This window comes from Eptatretus burgeri, chromosome 11 (assembly GCF_056783735.1).
Source record: "Eptatretus burgeri isolate ZD-2024b chromosome 11, Ebu_testis_v1, whole genome shotgun sequence".
Lineage (NCBI taxonomy): Eukaryota > Metazoa > Chordata > Myxini > Myxiniformes > Myxinidae > Eptatretus > Eptatretus burgeri.
The window spans coordinates 31,944,375-31,949,374 of record NC_140971.1 but is presented as its reverse complement, the minus strand read 5'-3'; positions in this window follow the sequence as shown (position 1 = coordinate 31,949,374).

Here is a 5,000-nt window from a genome sequence, read left to right as displayed (position 1 = left end):
TATCCATCGGAGGGACGGCACACACATTAAGAAAGCACCCTGTCCAACGGAGGGGTTGGGGGGTTCACGGACAATCAGCGATCGCACGTCATTTGCTTTCACTCGGTAATTCATCCAAGTCGCGATACTTTTCTCTGCTGGTTCTGTATTCATCCATGCGATTCATTGTTTAGTTTTGGCTCCGGAGAGAAAGGCAACATTTTCGGGATCGTGTCTTCCAGCAAAGCGCAGTACAATCCTGAACGGTTTCACCAGGTAATTCAAGGTTTCAGTGGCTACATCATCCATTATTATAATAATTAAATAGGTTCCCGTTGTGACAGCGGTTGATGACAAAAAATCATTTCAAGAAAACAATTAATTTGCTCCAGTGAACAATACTGCTGAGGTTGTTTGCATTGATCAAATACTCCCGAAGAGTACTTGACTGAATCGGGAATTGATTTTTATATAATTTTTTTCGTTGCCCGATTTGAACCTAACTTGATACTGCACACTGTTGGTGAATGGTGAGGAAGGTGGCCCTAAAATTTTTGTGCTATCGTGTACCGTTTTGGCTGTATTTCAGGAACATACATACATACATACACACACATACATACATACATACATACATACACACATATATACATACATACATTCATATATACATACATACATATATATACATACATACACACTTACAAATATACATTTCTACATACATACATATATACATACAAATATACATATATACGTATATACAAACATACATATATACATACATACATGCATATACATACATACATACATACATACATACATACATACATACATACATACATACATACATACATTCATACATACATACATATATACAGCCTGGTGTTGGCGCAGTGGTTAGGGCAGCGGCTTGGGATCCAAAAGGTCCTGAGTTCAAGCCCCGTTGGGCCACTGAATTAATACACCAGGGGGTTGACTCAGCCTGTCATCCTTCCGAGGTCGGCGAAATGAGTACCAGTATACTGGGCCGGTGTATACCCCGGTTAAAATAGGTGTACCATATCCCTGTGTCATAAGAGGCGACCAGGGTTGCGTCAGGAAGGGCATCCGGCGTAAAAACATGTGCCAAATCACTATGCGGATCATACGGATGATCCGCTGTGGCGACCCCGAACGGGAGCAGCCGAAAGAAGAAGAAGAAGACATATATACGTACATACATACATACATACATATATACATACATACATATATACATACATGCATATATACATACATACATACATACATTTATACATACATACATACATATATACATACATACATTCATATACACATACATACATACATACATACAATATGAGAGTTTTAGTAAAATACAGATCGATGATCTGATGATCCCCAATGGCGAGTTGAGGTTTGGTGCTCGGGGTCATTTCGCCGCATTTTGTGCTTGTCCGTTCGATATTTTCATTGATCGAAAACATTTTGTGTATTTACATCGGTGTTGCCAAGATCCATCACAAAGATTCCAAAATCTTCAGCTTTTCTTTCGAATCAGTTAGAGACAGGCCTGAGGCCTTTTTGTCAAGTTGCTCGATATTCCCAAATTTTCGATATTTCTTCAAGTGTGTGTGTGTGTGTGTGTGTGTGTGTGTGTGTGTGTGTGTGTGTGTGTGTGTGTGTGTGTGTGTGTGTGTGTGTGTGTGTGTGTGTGAACATAGATCGTTCATTCTCAGATGCACTGTAATCTATCCACACCCTGGTGAGTTTCGATAATACAAAATAAAAAATGTGGTCTTGTTACTTTTGCAGTTTGAAGATGACAGTGAGAAAGTTCTTCCTCGTTTTACTCTCAGGTTTTTGTGAATGAGTTCACAGACAGGATCATTTCCATTCCACATGGATAAATGTTCTTCGGCTATGGAAGATTTTTTTTTTAAACCTTAACATTCAAATCTCTTTTGCAGGAGTTTATCATTAGTTCCATGGAACGTAATTCCCAGAGCTTGTGGGATGGCACATCGTCTGTCCGTCAGTCCATTCACAAATATTTGGAACTTCTCTGAAACTACACACACGATTTTGATGAAAATTTTCCACAACCTTCAACATCCTGTATGTACCAAAGTTTGTTCATGGCATAACAAAAAACATTACAAAAAATCGAGCCCAAAGTGGGTCTACAGGGGTTGACCCCAAAATATCCATTTGCTTTCTTCTGCAAAACAACCACACACAATTTCATTGAAACTTGACCACAACCTTCATCACCTGTGAATTACCAAAGTTTGTCCACGATATTAAAAATTGGAGTTTTCGGGGAACTATTGGGGGGTGGGGGTTGCCCCCCAAAATAGGTATTTGCCACAGCATTGGTTGATTTGTACATTTTCGTGATTCCATCCCACATTGACTTCCTCCTCAGTAGCATTATTATACCAGATGAGCACCCAGGTTTATTGCCCCTGTGTTTATTTTTATTATTATTATCATTATTATTACGTATGCAGCTTGAAGCTGCTTGTTGCATCATTTCTGGGAACACGGCTGTGCCGCTGATGCAGTGCCCCCTGTTACCAGTAATCTGGTACTCATTTTGCCAACCTGGGAGGGATGACAGGATGATTCAACCCACCTGATGTTATTTCACAGCACAACAGGGGCTCGAACTTCAGGCACTAAGATATTAAACAAGTCATCTTAAACCTTTAGCCAACACCAATATTATTGCATGAATAAAAACGTGTAAAATATGGAATTATAGGCTAAGCGCATGTAAGAGGTTACCACCCCTATTTTGGGGCATACCCTGACTTGAGTGGAATTTTTGAAAGTCACAAAGACTACCACTGGTCATGAAATTCGGTTTGTTGCACAGACAGTGTTCCATCGGACCTTAAAATATATAGGTTCATGGGTCTATGATGTATATTACTGAATCCACAGGATTTTTATTGAATATACATGTCCAGTATTGGCCTTTTTTTCTTGTTTCACCTTAAAATATGACATATATTAGACCATGCAAAAATACAACATATAAAACATTCTATATGAAATTTCTCGTCTAATCAAAAGGTTATCACCCACCGTCTGAGAAAATCAGCATTTGTGTCGGTCAGTGGTGGATTCGCATGATATGTGCACATTCTGGCATATTTTTATTTTTTTCTTGTTATATTGCCCTTTTCGAGCCTTGGATTATGCAATCCCCAAACAAAATGACGAGTTTATCAATAACTCATATTTACATGTCTTAAATTATTTAACTTATTACCAATAATCAATGTAAAAAAAATTGAGATGATCCCGGTGGATACTTAATTACAGCAGCTTGACCGAACTTTCCAACCCAAATGTCCGACTGCACGTCACGTTTTTTAAAAAAAACCTTTTATTCTTCTGTGCATCAGATTATTTTCACTAAAATTTATTCACAAATGGAGCACAGTGATATGGATATAATAGTATAAAAAAATTGAAAACATGCATGGCTTTGGTTTCGAGTAATTTTGTATTTTTTGTCCGACTGCACGTCACACTTTTTTGAATTTGATTAAAAAATTAATTTTCTTAAAATTAAAAAAAAATTTTTTCCAGATATTTAAAAAATATTTTATTTATTTCGAAGGCAGTTAAAACAGTCTTGGAGAATTTGGAGAGCTTTTTGTTACTCCCAGAATTGATTGAATTGAAAATTTACGTCCAAGAATTTGTTCGATAAATCTTCTCTCTTTTGGTGCTTTTCAGCATCTGACAGTCACTGAATAGAGCAGTAATAAAAAAAAGATCTGTATTATTTCTTAATAATCCCAGAAATTGGTATTTTGATCATTAGATTAGTTGCTACAATAAGCTACAAACTATGACCTTCATTTATTTTGCCAAAAAAAAAAAAAAAAAAATTAGGTAATTTCATTGAAAAATTGCAAAACCATCAGAATAGGTACCCCTTCTTCAAAGTATCATATTTCGGTATATATATATATATATATATATATATATATATATATATATATATATATATTTATGTAATTAAGCGATACGGTTTTTTGTTCTGAACTCAGTTAGACTTTCACTTTCAGGAAAATATAGTGAGAAGGCAATGGAACAAACTTCATTTTGTGACATTTTTGAAAAAGAGTGGTCACCACTTACATGCGCTTAGCCTATAAATAAAGTCTCACAAACCCTGAAAGGTAGAACCAAAGGCGTTGAAGATGAGGAATTGTTCTCCAAGCTCAAATCCGAAGGTAATGGAGATGGGACGTTCTGCAATCTCGATTCGTGAAGCAATGGAGATGGGACGTTCTCCAATATCGGTTCGAAAAGTAATGGAGATGGGACGTTCTCCAATCTCGATTCGTGAAGTAATGGAGATGAGACGTTCTCCAATATCGATACGAAAAGTGATGGAGATGGGACGTTCTCCAATCTCGATTCGTGAAGTAATGGAGATGGGACGTTCTCCAATATCGATTCGTGAAGTAATGAAGATGGGACGTTCTCCAATATCGGTTCGAAAAGTAATGGAGATGGGACGTTCTCCAATCTCGATTCATGAAGTAATTGAGATGAGACGTTCTCCAATATCGATACGAAAAGTGATGGAGATGGGACGTTCTCCAATATCGATTCGTGAAGTAATGGAGATGGGACGTTCTCCAATCTCGATTCATGAAGTAATGGAGATGAGACGTTCTCCAATATCGATACGAAAAGTGATGGAGATGGGACGTTCTCCAATATCGATTCGTGAAGTAATGGAGATGGGACGTTCTCCAATCTCGATTCGTGAAGTAATGGAGATGGGACGTTCTCCAATATCGATTCGGAAAGTAATGGAGATGAAGAATTGCTCCCCGAGCTCCACTGATGTTCCTCTCCAGAATTCCAGGCCATTGCTCTTAATTCGCGCAATTTAATTCACAAGCAAAACAGGAGACGAACAAAGTGCGTCTGCTCTTTAAGCTGCGAACCACACAATGACAAACTGACTGTGACGTTTTCGTGAC